The sequence below is a fragment of the Physeter macrocephalus genome, chromosome 16 (genome assembly GCF_002837175.3).
Source record: "Physeter macrocephalus isolate SW-GA chromosome 16, ASM283717v5, whole genome shotgun sequence".
Classification (NCBI taxonomy): domain Eukaryota; kingdom Metazoa; phylum Chordata; class Mammalia; order Artiodactyla; family Physeteridae; genus Physeter; species Physeter macrocephalus.
In genome coordinates, this window is record NC_041229.1 from 76,365,963 (window position 1) to 76,384,512 (window position 18,550).

Sequence of the window (18,550 nt, forward strand, 5' to 3'; positions counted from 1 at the left end):
CATCGAATCTGAATGAGATCTTTGCTGGGTAGAGTAATCTTGGTTGTACGTTTTTCCCTTTCATCACTTTAAATATGTCATGCCCCTCCCTTCTGGCTTATAGAGTTTCTGCTGAGAAATCAGCTGTTAACCTTATGGGAGTTCCCTTGTATGTTTTTTGTTGTTTCTCCCTTGGTGATTTCAATAATTTTTCTTTGTCTTTAATTTTTGCCAATTTGATTATTATGTGTCTCAGCATGTTTCTCCTTGGATTCCACCATTCTGTCTTCCAGGTCACTTATCCGTTCTTCTGCCTGAGTTATTCTGCTATTGATTGCTTCTAGTGTAGTTTTCATTTCCGTTATTGTATTGTTCATCTCTGTTTGTTTGTTCTGTGATTCTTCCAGGTCTTTGTTAAACATTTCTTGCATCTTCTTGATCTTTGCCTCCATTCTTTTTGCAAGGTCCTGGATCATCTTCACTATTATTATTCTCAATTCTTTTTCTGGAATGTTGCCTATCTCCACTTCATTTAGTTGTTTTCCTGGGGTGTTATCTTGGTCCTTCATCTGGTACATAGCCCTCTGCTTTTTCATCCTGTCTATCTTTCTGTGAATGTGTTTTTTTTTCCCGCTGGCTCCAGGATTGTTGTTCTTGCTTCTGCTGTCTTCCTTCTTGTGGATATCCGTTCTTCTGCCTGAGTTATTCTGCTATTGATTGCTTCTAGTGTAGTTTTCATTTCCGTTATTGTATTGTTCATCTCTGTTTGTTTGTTCTGTGATTCTTCCAGGTCTTTGTTAAACATTTCTTGCATCTTCTTGATCTTTGCCTCCATTCTTTTTGCAAGGTCCTGGATCATCTTCACTATTATTATTCTCAATTCTTTTTCTGGAATGTTGCCTATCTCCACTTCATTTAGTTGTTTTCCTGGGGTGTTATCTTGGTCCTTCATCTGGTACATAGCCCTCTGCTTTTTCATCCTGTCTATCTTTCTGTGAATGTGTTTTTTTTTCCCGCTGGCTCCAGGATTGTTGTTCTTGCTTCTGCTGTCTTCCTTCTTGTGGATAGGCTATCTAAGAGGCTTGTGCAAGTTTCCTGATGAGAGGGACTGGTGGTGGGTAAAGCTGGCTGTTGCACTGGTGAGCAGAGCTCAGTAAAACTTTAATCCACTTGTCTGCTGATGGGTGGGGCTAGGTTCCCTCCCTGTTGGTTGTTTGGCCCAAGGCGACCCAACACTGGAGCCTACCCGGGCTCTTTGGTGGGGCTAATGTCGGACTCTGGGAGGGCTCATGCCAAGGAGTACTTCCAAGAATCTGCTGTCAGTCCTTGTCCTCACCGTGAGACACATCCACCCTCTGCCTCTGCCGGAGACCCTCCAACAGTAGCAGGTAGGTCTGGTTCAATCTCCTATGGGGTCACTGCTCCTTCCCCTGGGTCCCGATGCACACGCTACTTTGTGTGTGCCGTCCAAGAGTGGAGAGTCTGTTTCCCCCAGTCCTGTCAAAGTCCTGTAGTCAAATCCCGCTAGCCTTCAAAGTCTGATTCTCTAGGAATTCCTCCTTCCGTTGGGAAGCCTGACATGGGGCTCAGAACCAGGTTGGGAAGCCTGATGTGGGGCTCAGAACCTTCACTCCAGTGGGTGGACTTCTGTGGTATAAGTGTTCTCCAGTTTGTGAGTCACCCACCCAATAGTTATGGGATTTGATTTTATTGTGATTGCGCCCCTGCTACCATCTCACTGTGGGTTCTCCTTTTTCTTTTGATGTTGGGTATCTTTTTTGGTGAATTCCAGTGTCTTTCTGTCGATGATTGTTCAGCAGTTAATTGTGATTCCAGTGCTCTTGCAAGAGGGAGTGAGAGCATGTCCTTCTACTCCGCCATCTTGAACCAATTTCGGCATTTTCTAATGACAGATTTGTTCAGAAATGGCCAGATGAATCAATTCCAATCAGTTAGGCCTAGATGATTACTTTTCTTCTCAGAGTTGGTAGATCATGCACATTCACCAATATGAAGAGATAGTCATATTAGACAATGTAGGTGTATACAAGCTGGGTATCAAGCATGCTTAAGAGATTGTTTCTTCCTCTTGATGTTGTATATTTATATGAGGCCCAAAGCTACCAGAGCCCTCTTCTTCCCTGAGCCAATAGAATCTCATAATCACAAGGAATACATTGGATTAAGACAACTCTCAAAGTAACCCTGTTTAAGATTATAACTCTATATATTCCCACTTTTTTTTCTTGCCAGTGTCATTTTTTATTGCTTTTAACTAAATGCACCCAACTAATACCAGCCCTTCAGAACTTTGTGTGGTATGTGGTGCATATAAACACTCAGTAAACATTGGCTATTGTTGTTAATGTTATATAAGCCTCCGAAGTGTACATCTTCCCATGTCTTCTCCAAATTCGACTCCTCCCTAATATAAAAGAGCAACCACCAACACCCTATGGTCAGAGGTAGAGAAAATGTTAGCAAAGGAACATACAGCTTTATGCTGCAATATTCACTGTTGGTCCTGAGACGTTTTTATTGCAGTCTTTTCCAATGCACTGTTAAGACTTGAAAAATCGAGTTCATTCCATGCTCTAGTTTAGGTCTAATTTTTTAGTTATTTTAAGTTATGCATTAAGTCGGAAATTATAGGACAATATGGAACTGGGAGACCAATGAAAACAAAGTATTCTGATATCCCTTTATTTTACTTTGAACAATATTATATTCACACACTTATTTCAGTATTATATTGACACACTTATTTCAGCCCTCTGCTTGTTGAAATAATATTTTTCTATATGAACAAGCAGACCTGGACTCTACATCTTCAGGCAGGGTGGACCTGAAGGATTTCTGTCTCATTCCAGAATCTGCTTCATGGAAGGAAAGTGCTTTGACTTTTTTACAATCACTACGAGGGCAAATACTATGGGCAATGATTACACCTGATCCTAACTCTGTTACTTCATTCAAGACTGGAGTAAGAGTAGGTCTCTCTGTGTTCTTTAGTAGCAACAATAAATAGCAAGCTGGCACAACTTTTGAAGAGAGATTCCTTATAGGAACTTTGCAAACATATTTGCCAATTTTTATGACCATGCAAACTATATTTCTTAGAGGTGACTATAGGTCTTAGTGGGAGTTCCTTGTACAAAATCAAAATTTCTTTGTTTTACTTGTTTCCCTTACGAAGGGGGGAAGTCATCAAATGAATTATAATGGACAGAGGATGTTAGACAGGTGTAGGGTAATCTGACAATTAAGTTTCCAGGAACAAATGGCCTTGTCCTGCATCCTATGTTATTATAACTAGTCCCTGATCAGATTGTAGAACCTCATACCAAATCTCAAAAATATTAAATTTGTATACCTGATAAGAAAAATAAACCCAACAATATTGATCTTTTTACCCTTTGGAATTGTTTTCATAAAGGTAACTAACTATAACTAAGCAAATGTTTTTTCTGGGTCTCGAGCTTCCCAATCAGTGTACAGTAGTAAAGGTTACAATCGTATGTCTGAAATATTAATCTCCTTTGGCCTTGAGGCATATGAATGAAGTCTGGGAGGCTGGAGTCATTACTGAGATAATGAGAGATCTGATAACCATTCTTCAGTCCTTCTTTGGACATGCTCTGCCACCTGGGCATCTACTCAGTGTCTAGAGTGAGTGCACAGTGCAGCCCATCAAGAAGTTAATGGAAGAGTTCTAGATGTCCACGAGGACAGGGTAAACCCTAGTGAGTTCAGAGGAAGGTGTTGGAGGAAGAGTTAGAGGATGAGATCTCCTTGTGGGCACAGATCTGGATGATGGCTCCAAATCTCTGTTTTCACAAATTTGAGACACTCCTTTCCATTTGCAGTGGATGTGACTTTAAGTGGTCTCAAAGCTAGCAGCAGAAAGACTGCCCTGACAATGCATGTGTACTCTGAAAATTAGAACTTCATTAAAACTTTGGAACACCTGATTTGAATTGTTTTTTGGACTTGAAATTCATTTTCATCATCATAGTATACGTTTAACGTATTGCCTTCATAAGAAAAGAAAAAAGACCTTTCCTTTAAATATAATCTCATTCCTTATAAATTTTAAAAGCCTATAAAAATGGTTTTACCTACTTTATCAACAACATTTCTAGTCAATGGTGACTCAGAATATGGAGAGAACTTTGTTCCTTTGATCAGGAATTGTGACTGACCATTTCAAGCACAAAAAACAATACTAAAAAAAAATTACGAAAGCAAGCTTAATTTTCCTCTTTAAAAATTCAGTTTTAATTGTTGTTGGGAAGTTTCATATAAATTTAATATGTAGAATCATGTCTATTCATAGTACAAAGAGAGTGCAAAAAAATAATTTTTTCACCAAGACTTTTTACCTATAGATCTTCCTCAACTTACGATGGAGTTGTCCCATTAAATCCATCATAAGCTAAAAATATCTTAAGTTCATCAAAAATGAATTTAATACACCTAATCTGCCAAACATTATGGCTTAGCCTCACCTACCTTAAATGTGCTCAGAACACTTACATTAGCCTCCAGCTAAGCAAATCATATAACCCAAAACCTATTTTATAATAAAGCATTGACTATCTCATGACATTTATTGAACACTGTACTATACTAAAAAAAACCCAGAGTGGTTGTATGGGTCCAGAGTGGTTGTCAGCGTATTGGTGGTTGACCCTCGTGATTGCATGGCTGACCGGGAGGTGCCGCTCACTGCTGCTGCCCAACATCATATCTCTAGCCCATGAAAAGATCAAAATTCAAAATTCAACGTAGGAATCTACTGAATGCATATCACTTTTGCACCTTTGTAAAGTCAAAAAATCATAAGTAGAACCATTGTAAATTTGGGATTGTTTGTATGCATCCCAAATCCTCTGATTGACTGACATGTGCCATAACGTAAAAAAGATTGGAAAGCACTGCTCTAACATAGGCACTCTAGCACAATTAGCTAAGGAAAACTGGCAAAATAAAGGGCACTGCAATTCAAATTCAGCTTGCCTTAAATTTCTACAAATAGGACAGGAAGAAAATTAGTTGGCTAGTTATTCTCCATTTGTCCTTCCCATGTCACCCCATCCATTTTCTCCTTTCTTTCCCTATTCTGTGCAGAGGACTGGCTTGATCCTTATTGACTCTGTCAGCCTTATTCCCTTGCCCTCTGACTTGCCACTGAATCGACCAATGAGAGGCATTAGCAATCAGAAAGAGGAGAGGGATGTGGGGTTTTCTTCCTCTGCTCTCTGCTAAGGCATCAGGATTCTGGTTCTTTCATTTAAAAATGCCATGAGGCCTCCCTGAGCCTCTGATACCACCTATTATTCTCTGCAGCCCTTCCTGCTCTTGCTAATCCCTGGATGCCCTAACATACCTTGTTGATTTCCTTAACCCTGGCCTTGCTTCTGCAAATATCCCTGTTATTTCAAAATCCCTGCTGACTGTGCTGGTTTCCTGCCAAGACCTTAACTGACACAGTCGTCTGAGTTTTCAACCATTCTCATAATTAATATAAGTCTATGAGTCATAATATTATCAATCAGTATGTTTTTAGGGAATGATGACTAGTCTAGTGCAGTGATTCCCAAATACCTGTCATTGCCAGACACTCCTGCCAATCTATGACAAACTCATCATTATTACAATGATATATGAAAAATAAATGACATAACAATGTGAAGTGTTTTCATAAACATAGTTAATTTAAGTGAAGGGAAAAAGTATTTTTTTTTTTTTTGTAAAGTAGAGGTGATGTTAAATGGCAATTTTGTGTTTTCTTAATTTGGAAAAATTTTAAAGTTTGCAATTATCTTAGACACCTATTTTAGAAACTATGTGTTTATGGGTACACATATATAGATATATGCGTATATCTATAGCTAGATAAAAGATAGATTATAAATCTGTGAGATCTATAATTCTGAAAATCTCCCCTCTCATGTGTGGAAAATGGTAGGAGTGTTTGTAGATAGACCCAGCTTGTGAAGACCTTGGAATACTTTAGTAAGGAATAGGGTCTGTGTTCAGTTGGCTTTCAGATACTATTGACAGTTTTGGAGCACAAGAATGACATGATCATATATGTTATAAAGCAACGTGGAGAATTGGTTGTAGCCAGCTGAGACAAATGGCTAGAGATGGAGGTCCCCTAGAGAAATATTGCAATAGTCCAGGTGCACAAAATGACAGTTTCACTAAGGAAGTAGCAGAGGAAACATTAAGAAGTGGTGGGGAGTGAGTGGTGCTCAGACTTGAAAATTCCTTCTGAAGAAGAATCATTAGATCTTAATGGAGAAAAGAATCAAAATTACTGTGCATATTCTCATTGAAGTGATTGAGTGTAGTCGCTTTACCTTTGGAATGGAACGTGGATTGGTATTGATTTTAGCTAATGCCTGTAATTGGAAAAGAGGGGAAAAAAATCTCAGAGCAAATCACGGCTCAGTGGAAACTCTTATGCATTTGTTTTTTAATCCCAAATTACTGTCCTTCTTCACACTCTTCAGGATCCCCTGGATTAGTAAATTAGGTAATAGAATATTTTATTAGTAATTAGTAATTAGTGAATACTATGGTAACTCCAGAAGACATCTTGGTTGCATGAGAATTATTAAAAACATGTATTGAATTATTCAAAGGGAAGAATTTAAACAAGAATTTCTCCCCTTCCTTAAATAATCTCTAATTCAATTCCCAGAATCTTAACATTTAACTTAATACCTCTTGGATTGCTAATATTCAGAAACTACTTAAATACTTGAATTAATCCCACTGGAAGAAACTCCTCTGACTTGTCATTTTTATATTTTTTCCACTGCTTGGACACCTATTGGAAAAAAATCTATATATAAGGGACAATGATGAGATTCATACTGACATAAATTGAATATATAATATATAGTTTTGACATTATATATCAATACACGTATTATACATCCTCCTCTGTGTATATGTGTGTATTTGCATAAAGGTAAATGGGATGAAATTCCTAAGAAGATACTTGAGTAAATAATTGAACTAAATTTATTTTTAAGATTTCATTTTTCTTTTACAACTGGTAATTTTTTTCTAATGTCTAAAGCAGAAAGAAAAAATACGAATCACAATCTCTCTTTACCTTTGAATTAGAAGTTTGATTTCTTGGAGGAGAACTCTGTAATAATGTCTGGGTACCTTTATTTTTATCCCACAGTTATCAGTATATTGCTATATAAGCACCTGCCAGGAAGGCCTATTTTTTTCTAGTTCAGTAATTTTTTGTGTCTGTTGTTCCCATTTTCAAGTCTCCAAAACTTTTATGTGAATTCTTTCACCACATTTTTTTCATTATTTCCCAACCTTCTTTTTTTCTAGATGGCTGAAGTTTCCAGACATATAACCAGAAATGTCCTAAGAGAATTAATATATAAAAAAATAAAGCTAAGGAAATGGAAAGCAAAGAAAAATAGGCATGTGTAATACATGCAGATGCACATGTAAACTCATTTTAAACTTTCCTTAAAAAAGTAATAGATGAATTGATTTTCCTAATTAATATTCTCTGAGTAACAAATATAGTGGAAAAATTATCAAGAAACTTTTTTGTTTTTAATAACTTCCAGACCTAAACTAAGTTCTTAGATTGGGCTAGTCTGTTAATACCATTAAATGTCAAGTATTTTCCCCACAGATTCCTAACATTTCAAAATAAACTGGCTGAAATAAGCCAAATAAGTGATTAAAACAAAATTCACAGTATCACAGAACATTTTATGGGTATGTAAAAATTCTTTTGGTAATGTTTTTATCAGTTAGTTACCAAATTTTAAGCATAAAGGAAAGCTTTAAAAGGAATATTCCATCAGGTTTGAGCGAAATACTCCACTTAAGGGGCAAGAGGGGTGTTTAAAGCAAAAGTGCTAGAGTTAATATTGCTTTTCCCTTTTTTCTTTTGAGTGGATTAATGAATGTTGTAATTTTCTAACAGTTTGCATATCTCTACTTAAACAGATCCAGTGGGTAAAAACCCCTATTTCTGGTTATCTTAGAATATGGTGTATCTTCACCTTTCCCCTAGCTGGTATAATTTTTGTGTTTATCTCTTTTATTGATGCTGGACATAAAGGAGGGACTGTATACAACCGAGCAACATCTCTGTTATCAGGATATTGGTAGAACCTGGATCCATTTGAAGACATTTCAGTATCCCATGGCCAATTCAGCATGTTAGAAAATGCTAAATGCCAAGAGTTCAGAACAAGACAAAATTACAGAGAGGATTGTAGGGTAGAAAGAGGAAGGTAGCAAAATATTAAAGGATCCCATGGCCAATTCAGCATGTTAGAAAATGCTAAATGCCAAGAGTTCAGAACAAGACAAAATTACAGAGAGGATTGTAGGGTAGAAAGAGGAAGGTAGCAAAATATTAAAGGCAAGATTTTTTAAACATGTATATATATATATATATATATATATATATACACACATGTATGTATATATATATGTAGCAGATGAAATTTGACTGTGTGATGGGAAGTATTGAGAAAATTTTCAGATAAATATTTTCCTAAATAATAATGTTATTTAAATATTATAAAGTTAGGGATGGCAATCAACAATATAATTTAAGCAAATCAAGAATGCCAAGCTTTATAGTAAAAAATTTTGTTAGTAAAATTATAATTTTTAAAGGGTAACATTCTTAACTTTTTCTAGTTCAAATAAAGTTTTCTGTTCCTAGTGTTTTGGGTTGTTAAAAACAGTATTCATTCTATTGTATTCATTAGTGAGAAAAAAATTTGGTGTTTTATCCTCTGCCCAACCAGAATATCCGTTAATATCTGCAAATCTGCAAAATGAGAAGTGATTAAAGTGGATATCATGTTCTTCTCTAGCTCTCTGATGTGATGATTTTACTTAGTTTATTTACAGATTTTAATTAAAATGGGGGGAGCTTAATTTAATTTTAACAGGATGACTGAATACCTCTACAGTGTGCTTTAAGATCAATTGACATTTTATTGCCTGTACTAGCTGCCAGATTTCCCCTATTTTTCTCTACTTTTTTATAGCCTAAAGGAGACTAAATCTAGCACTCAACTTCTAGTAGTCCAAGTATTTTCAACTTTAAATCTATGTGTTCTTGAATTTTGTAATCTCATTAGGTAGATGGTTGAGGAACATAAAGTATGAACACTAATCAGATACCCAGATGACAGGACAATTGGAAAGACTGTCAGCACAACATTAAAAGACATAGGCAATCGAAACTGCCAAAAGAAAATTCTATTTTGTGAAAGGTGGGGTATTTGGAAACGGGTCATAAGACATTTGACTAACTATGCTAAATTGTTTTTGTATGGCATCTCTTTTAGACGATAATCCAGAAATCAAAAACCTACTTTATGCACTACCCATGGTAAGTGGCTTAGTTAAGTAGTATTTGCACACTGCCAAGTTTGCTTTCTAATTCTAAAATTTCCCTTCCCCCCTCCCTCCCTCTCTCCGTCCCTCTCTCCCTCCCCCCTCCCTTCCCCCTCCCTTCCTTCCTTCATTCCTTCCTTCCTTCCTTTTGTCTATCTTCCTTCCTTTTTTCTTTTTTTTTTTTTTTTTTTCATTTCTGCTCACTCATTTGTTTCTATATATGGTCGGAATAAGACTCATCAGCTTTGCATAATACAAAACACTCAGTGAAAGGGAGCTAATATTATTTTGTGTAGTATAGGAGCTCAAAAATAGTCACAAATATATGCAGGCTTTATTTTATGATGTTTCCTTTAAAAATGCACCTTACCTCTAATTTTACTAAACTAGTCTTATTTCTAGCCCAGAACAGTCTTGTTCTTTCCTTTCTCAACTGCTGTGCCTAATATTTCTTGTACCTGGAATCATTGTCTTGCCTTCTGCTTCACATGAAACACTTCCTTCTATGCTACAAAACGCAAGTCAAATCCTACCTCTTTTATGAGCCTTTCCTGATAATTCCAGCTGAAAGTAATGTTTCACTTCTAGATTCTTTTAACACTTGTGGTTGGATTGTTAATTTGTCATTTACTATTTACTGCATTTCAGTAGAAGTTAGGTTCCTTTTATGATGCAAATGTTTAATGACATGAACCAACTGGATCCATCCCCAAGCTGGGCATATTGCTACCGCAAGGATTGAATTCAGTAGTCTGGGTTCATTGTGCAGGGTCCCTCCTCCACTAAAAGGGCAAGAATACGCAGGCCAATTACATTTCAAGTGGATTTGTGCATTTTAGCTCTAGCTTAACCTTTTGGAATGAGATGACTGTCTGTCTCTTTTTTGTTTGTTGGTTTGGTTTTTGTTCGTTTTGTTGGGGTATAGTTGCTTTACAATGTTGTATTAGCTTCTGCTGTACAATGAAGGTTCAGCTGTATGTATACATCTATCCCCTACCTCTTGGACCTCCCTGCCCCCACATCCCACCCATCTAGGTCACCATAGAGAACAGAGATGAGCTCCCTGTGCTATACAGCAGGTTCCCACTAGCTATCAGTTTTACACATGGTAGTGTATATATGTCAATCCGAATCTCCCAATTCATCCCATCCCCCTTTGCCCCCCCACTGCGTCCACATGTCCATTCTCTACGTCTGCGTCTCTATTCCTGCCCTGCAAATAGGTTCATCTGTACCATTTTTCTAGATTCCACATGTATGCGTTAATATATGATATTTGGTTTTCTCTTTCTGACTTACTTCACTCTGTATGACAGACAACTACCATATGACCCAACAATCCCACTAGTGGGCATATACCCTGAGAAAACCATAATTCAGAACAATGTTCATTGCAGCACTATTTACAATATCCAAGACATGGAAGCAACCTAAATGTCCATCGACAGATGAATGGATAAAGAAGATATGGTACATATATACAATGGAATAATACTCAGCCATAAAAAGGAACGAAATTGGGATGACTGCCTCTTAATGGTATTTTTAATGTACACAGTACTTTCTACAGTACCTTACAGGATAGAGGAATGTAAGGTGATGGAGTGGAAAAAATTATGCACTTTCTTTGAAGGTGAGACTTCTTTTCATTAGACTCTGAGCTCCTAAAAAGGAGGGGCTAAGTTTTTGTACCTTTGGTTCCTCACATAACCATGAATACATGGCTGGTGTTTAGTAAGTGTTTGTTAAGCTCAGCAAAATTTTGGAATCAAACACACCTGGGCTTAATACTTCTGTTGCTTTTAAGTTTACCTCGGCAAGTTACTTAAACTTTTGAGTCTATTCCTTCATTCATAAACACGAGATAATAATATTTGCCATAAAGTTGTTATGAGGACTCAATAAAATGTTTGCAAGGCACCTAGAACAGCTACTATATACAACTGATATTAGAGAGTTCTTCAAATATTATATGTGTATATATATATATACATATATATGTATATATATGTATATATATATATGTATATATATATATGAATTCATAGAGGAATGAAAGGGATATTCTACCTATCAGGACTGGCAAGACAAAAAAAATGAGGCAAGCAAGATGCATTTGGGAAATAGTTTATTTTTCCAACTAATACTTTTTGAACCCATACTATGTGCCATATTATGTCCTAGGGATAAAATAATGAATAAAATGGAATCTGCATCAGCAAGACCAGTCTAAGAGAGAAGAAATCTTCAAATAGCCAATAGTCTGAGTTAGGATTAAGATACTAGGTATGGCAGTTTTAAACACAGCCCAGAAATATTTGACAGTCCTCCTATTGAAAGGATGGACTGTGGCCAATTTGACTAATATTGCATGACAGAAGGGTTGCTGTGTGAATCCTGAGGCTAGATCCTAAAAGGCCATGCATCTTCCACCTGGTTCTCTTAGACTGCTTGCTCTCAGGATATTGCCCTAACAACACTCCCTTTAGGAATCCGGTCATCATGCTTTGAGAAGACCAGTTCACAAGGAGAAGCCTTCAGTCATCCAAGCCCAGATATGAGACTGACAAAGCATACAGATTATTCCAGTCCTTAACTGTTTGAGTTTTCCTACCTGAATCCTCAGACATTGTGGGACAGAGATGAGCCATCCCTGCACTGCTCTGTCTGATATTTTCCATAGAGTTCATTAGCAAAATTACATGGTGGTTGTTTTACATCACTAAATCTGGACTGGTTTCTTACACAGCAATAGTAACTGGAGCATTAGGTGATACCTGGGTGAAGGTGCTTAATTCAAAACCTGGCCAAATACTATGAGGTCATTATCACTTAATGGTCCAATAATATTTTAATTCCCTCTAGTTGAAATTATTTAAATAGTTTTCTTTCTAAATAAGTGTAAAATAACCTGCAAGAACTTGTAGGTCCAAGTGATGAGAAATAATTAATAAATAATAGAAAATTTACCTATTTTTTTCTGATAAAGGAGATTCCTTCCCAATGTGAAGTGCATCCCTGAATCTTTATTATGAAACTAAAATATAGACCATAAAGAGTTATGGTTAACGTAGAGCTATATAACTATTTCTAGTGGTTAGAAAATGAAAATTCTCACCAGAGAAAAAAGTGTAGTTGTGTGATGTATACCCCTGAATTAATAACCAAATCTGTTAGAAAATTAATTGAATTGAAACTTGAGTTATGCTATTCAGAGTCTAAACTTCTTAATATGGTAGTCAACACCATCTAAACTCTGATCAGAGCCTCACCCCCACTACTATCCTCTGTCACCTGAATCCCCAGCGTCTCCAGACTGCCTCTCATTCCCTGAATACTGTACACTTTCACACCTCCATGCCTTGGCTCAACTCCCATACCTTATATTGGGGTCACCCAAGTGGGTGAGCTCACCCCACCTCACCTACCCTGATTCCAGAGACAGGCTGACCTTGCTTCTGTTTGCTCTTCTCTACATTGTTAACATCTATAGTTAACACTTACTCTGCATTAAGCTAATTCTGCATTTGTCTCTTTCCTTCACCAATGGAAAATTCTTCAAAGGAAACAGTCGTTCTAATTCATCTTTGTATTCCCACGGTCCCCAGCTTAGGTACTTAATAAAGATTTCCCAATAGTTAAAATATGTATATAAATATAGGAAACTCTCTGAGATAAGTTTGTGATATAGCAAGAAGCATTCCAAAAACATTATCAGAGTCTCCATCCACTCTAATTCCAAAATTGAAAAACAAGAACAAAACCAAAAATTACTGTACTTTGTTGAAATCATAAACTCCCCAGACTGTGAAAATCACCAGTTTGTTTTGGAAAAAATTAGTGTCTCTATTTGTGAGAACTTCTGTATAATTCCCATACATAATTTGGTTCCACTTGTAAGCTCTGCCTCAATGAAAAAAATTAATGTATGTTCTGGCAGCCCTCATAAATGTCTCCTCTGCTGGCTCAGCAAAGAAATTAAACCAAACCATAAGATATAAATCATATACTTTCTTGGTACAGAGCCTAGCCTTATTTCTTTACCTTCTATGTCTCTAGCTTATATATTTAAGACTAAATGTTACAATTTAATTAGCAAAATTAGTGCAATATTTAAGACTTGAGTATATGAGATGTTTTAAATTATTTTTAAATTCTGAGGAAAAATATTAAATAAACATTATGTCGGTTGCATATCTTTCCTGTGCTTCTTGGATCATACTTTATTCTTGTTGTTTCATAAAAATGTTCTTATTTACTAAAAAGTAAAAATATCTTTATGTAGTATTATATTATCTGAATAAACTGCAGATTAAAGTTATTCATGAACAAGGAACTAAAAATGTTGCAAAACAAATTGGAACTTTTTTATTTCATCACACCTATAATTTCCACAAACTAAAACCATAGCATATACTAGTTGCTGATGTCTCTTCTGATTCTTGGCTTAGATTTTTTGGGTCTTAAACTTGGCTGTATTTTCTGAAACTTGAAGCTTTTCATCATCTCCTTATGAGTTGCAGCAACACATGTCATTAATGAAGAGAGTTGGGTAACCTCCCTTGCTATCATTCTTAATTCAGCATATGACAGATACCAGCAGCAATTAGGAAGATCTGCCTAAGGCATAGAACATTGAAAATAATATCTGATGACACAAAGAGGATTGGTGTGAAAAAAAAAAAGAATTGTGTAAAGGAGAAATTTAATGTAAAAAGAGTGTTCACATATTGGAGGAAAAAAGAACAACGTATAATCCAGGTAAACTATAAAGAGTTACTGGAATTTAAGAAAACTTAAAAGCATCGAGAAGTAAACTTTACGCTTTGACAAATCTACAACCAAGTGGTAGAGCAGTATTAACAAATGAAAACCACCTCCACACTTTATTCATAAGCCATAAGATGTATGAGCTAGAGAAAATTGCTGATGGTGGAAATAGTCAAAGGTAGTTCAAGTTAAAATGGATATCACGCAAAGGTATTGCTTATTACTCTCTCACTTATGGTGTCTGTTATTATTCTGTGTGTGTGTTACAGCACTTCCAAGCTTTTACACTCTATACCTGACATTTTCACTTTTACTCTATTAAAGTTTTAATATTTTTTATTCATTTGTTTTTAGTTTTAACTTTTATAAAGTCTTTTGAGATAACTTACAGAGATTCATGAGCACAGGGAATTATGATCATTGTATTTCTATAGAGAGGAGATAGTGAGAAGGAAGGAACATTTTAAGAGAGAAGGACAAGGAAGCAGAAAGAATCTAGAAATCATACAAGAGGAGAGAATTCTAGGAGTGTGACTGAGATGAAGAAAGGGAAGTAGTCAGGATAAAAACAGAGTTCTCCATCCCTTCCTTCCTTCCTGCTTTTATAAAACGTAAGGTTTCTTTTCAGGTCAGGTCACATCAAAAAACACTGACAGTTGGAGAGATGAAAGTCAGAACTCTTTCTTACAGCTCCAAATGAAAGAAGGCTGTCAGGCAGAGCCGCATAAGCACTTTTACCCTGGGACAGGGTAACAGCAAGCTGGAGCTGTAGGGAGCAGCCTCTGTATGGCGAACTTCTGGGTTTAGTTTTTAGTCCCTGTGAACTGGCTAATTTGAAATCTTCTGTGGACCCCCCAGGGCATTACAGGGTGGAGGGTTCTCCCTGGTTCTGATTCCTGGCCCCATGGAGATTAGGGTAAGTGCACTGTGGTTCAAAGAGTATGAAAGCCCAATAAAGGAAGTGGTCAGGGTGCAGACTTAATTGGTTGCTCCAGAAGGGGAACTGACCAGACTCTACCCAGGACCTGGAAACCGGGTCAAGACAGCATAAAAACAATCAAACGCCACTATATTATACTTACCTGGACCAGAAAGGGAAATATTTATATATGTGTGTGTGTATATACACACACACACAAACACACAAAGAGAGTGAATTAAACTCTAAATATAAAGAAGGCAAAGAAGAACAGAGAAAATATTAATAGCAGGGAAGGAAAAAACAGTAGGTTATCTCCTGAACCAGAGATTCGTTATGAGCTAATTTTCTTTCTTAACCTTCAGGGCCATGACAACTGTTTCCTTACACTCTTTCTACCCTGGGCATTGGTTGTCAAACGGGGCAGCTCAATTATGTGAGCATCATATCTTGGCCCATAATCATCCATTACTCCTAATACATTTTATTAGGATTTAAATTAACAATTTAGTGATGAGCTGGGTCTCCCCCAGAGTTCTATAACAACTGGTAACTAAACAATTAGAAATGACAATTAATATTTCTACTTTTATTCAGCAATTCCCCAGTGTTTAAGGTGAGAGACCTTAAGTAATCTGATGTGTTTGTGAGGAACAGGAATGGAGACAACTGAATACTTGTGTGTACACATAAGATTTGCTTTTAAAAGACTCAGTTATTATTTTTATTTTTAATCTCTGGCAAAGGTTTTCAAATTTTAACGTGCATAAGAAGCTTTGAGGGTGTTTGTTACTGTTGATGCCAGGGCTCTTTGCCCTGACGGTCACATTTGTGCAGAGCTCCATTTTTTTCTTTTCATTTTCTTTCATTAAAAAAAATTTTTTTAACATCTTTATTGGAGTATAATTGCTTTACAGTGGTGTGTTAGTTTCTACTGTATAACAAAGTGTATCAGCTATACATATACATATATCCCCATATCTCTTCCCTCTTGCACCTCTCTCCCACCCTCCCTATCCCACCCCTCTAGGTGGACACAAAGCACCGTAGACTCAGTTATTTTTGACTCACCCTTTACTGGGCTCCACTGACCACACGAGAGTGTCCCTTGGATACCAAATAGTCATATCAAACTTAACTTATGCAAAACTAGAAACCTAATTTCCACCCCACACAAAACAAGATAAGGCCAAACAAAACAAGACAACTTCTTCCCAAAGTCTTTTCCATTTCAGTAAACTGCAGCATTTCTTACACAAAAAATCTTAGGCTTGCCTTGTCTGTTTCTCACACTGCCTACCCAGCCATCAGTGATAAAATTTAAATCATAATTTAAAATAAAAATCATAGTGAAATATATCATGGATGATGTTATATTCTAGACTAGATTTGATGCTCACATAAGTCATCTGCCTTATTACAAAATGAATAAGCTGGGGGAAAAGAATGTGAATCAAAGCAGAGAGAATAACCATTCAAAAGATATCCAGAATCCGATTCCTTTCTCTAATTCCATTGCTAACCCTCTCATCCAAGTCACTCTCACCTCTCATCTGCATTATTACAGTAACCATTGAACTGTTTTCCCTGTACGTAATCAATGTCCTCCTGCAGTCTGTTGTCTACCCAGGAATTGGAGTGACAGCTTTAAACTCTAAATCTGATCACGTCACCCCATCTGCTCAAACTTGAGAGAAAAGCAAGTTACAAAGGCTTACAAGGTCCTATGGGATCTGAACTCCCCCCTGCCCCCCAATCTCTCTGACTTTATCTCCTAGTCCCCCTTTACTCATCTCTGCCATAGGAGCAGAGATGAGTAAACCTTTTTGGTTTTCTGGAACATCTGATTTGTGGCAGTCCCCTGCCTCAGTGACTTTGCACTAGTTGTTGCCCTGTCTGCAATGGTCCTTAGGGATTCTGCATAGTGCGCTGACTTCCTTTGGGTTTCTGCTCAGTTGTCACTTTACTGGCAAGGCCTTCCATGACCACCTGTAACCTCTGCCATCTCTCAGCACTTTCTATCACGTTTACCCTTATTTTATTTTCCTGAAGAGCCCATCTATTATCATTTGATATATTGTGGATTAATTTCATTGGATTATTTGTTTAATTTCTGTCTCACTTTGATGAAATATAAGTTCCATGAAGTTAGGGACTTTGACTTGGAAAGAACAAGGCATGCCTCATTTTATTAATTTATTGCTAGCAGAATAAATTGTACTTTAATGGGAAAGATGTTTCTAGAAAAAAGATTCTTTTGATTATTCAATATATGTAAAGAGATAAAGATCCTATTCAATATATGTAAAGGAAGAGTTAGTGGCTACATTTGTTATACAAGATTAGTTGAACATTTACATTTATTGTATATCCATAGCAGATTTTGATGCAAAAATGCTATTCTGGTACTAAAAGAGCATGTCAGAATCGCAGTCATTATACTTTATTTCAAATGGAATACAGTGCAAACCCTTCCTACTTTCATTTTTACTTTTTATTTTCAAGCTAATACATGTTTATTTTCATCCTAGTATCTTAATTTGCATGGAACATGATGAAACTTAGATTTGCTGAGTCTTTTTTTTTCAAACACACACACTATATTTTATGTTTACAAGAGATAAATAAACTGACACCAAGCATTGTAAATGATGACCACAACAAAAGCAACAATGATTGCAATTTTTATTCAAACAGAAAGTTACAAAAATTATAATCATCCTCATCAGTTCACTCAGTCCCATGTAATTAATTTTTTTTATCTTGATCTTTTGTTAGCACTTTTATGAATTCATCAGTTTTCCATTAGAGTTCTGAAAATGCTTATTCATTCAGTTCAGCAGTATAGTCAGTTACCAGAAACCTGTACTCGTCAGTCTTTTCTATGAATTCCTTGAAGATGAAACCCTTTTATAGGAACATTTTTGCAAAAGCATCAGAGTACACCCACAATTGTCTGTAAATGACAAAAGATGTAAAAATGACCACGGTTAAAGATTTGATGAAAGTTCATAATAATGCAATTGACAACAAAATTTAGTTATTTCTGAGATATACATTTTAAGGTAATAACTACAATTATGACTTATGACATTATACCAGAACATAAAAGATTTTTAGAAATTTCATGTAATGTCTGAAACATTTATATTAACATATTTCCATACAAATAGCCCAAAGAAGTTTAGTATTAGTTGTTTTTTTGTTTGTTTATTTTTTTATACAACAGGTTCTTATTAGTCATCAACTGTATACACATCAGTGTATACATGTCAATCCCAATCGCCCAATTCAGCACACCACCATCCCCACCCCACCGTGGTTTTCCCCCTTTGGTGTCCATACGTTTGTTCTCTACATCTGTGTCTCAACTTCTGCCCTGCAAAGCGGTTCATCTGTACCATTTTTCTAGGTTCCACATACATGCGTTAATATACAATATTTGTTTTTCTCTTTCTGACTTAC

At 36.3% G+C, this 18,550-nt stretch overlaps 1 protein-coding gene across 3 annotated transcripts in view; it reads left to right on the top strand.

The window, feature by feature from the left end:
• GAS2 (growth arrest specific 2) overlaps positions 1 to 18,550 on the top strand; it is a 165,850-nt gene that overhangs the window by 6,113 nt on the left and 141,187 nt on the right. The window contains exons 1-2 of one of the 3 annotated variants that reach the window (XM_028501464.2): positions 1,290 to 1,367; positions 9,348 to 9,391. The exons of 1 other annotated variant lie outside the window; for it this stretch is intronic. The gene's annotated coding sequence lies outside the window, so the exon portion shown is untranslated. Of the gene's footprint in view, positions 1 to 1,289; positions 1,368 to 9,347; positions 9,392 to 18,550 lie in introns of those variants that run through there. One more of the 3 variants, XM_024119128.3, reaches the window with a different exon arrangement.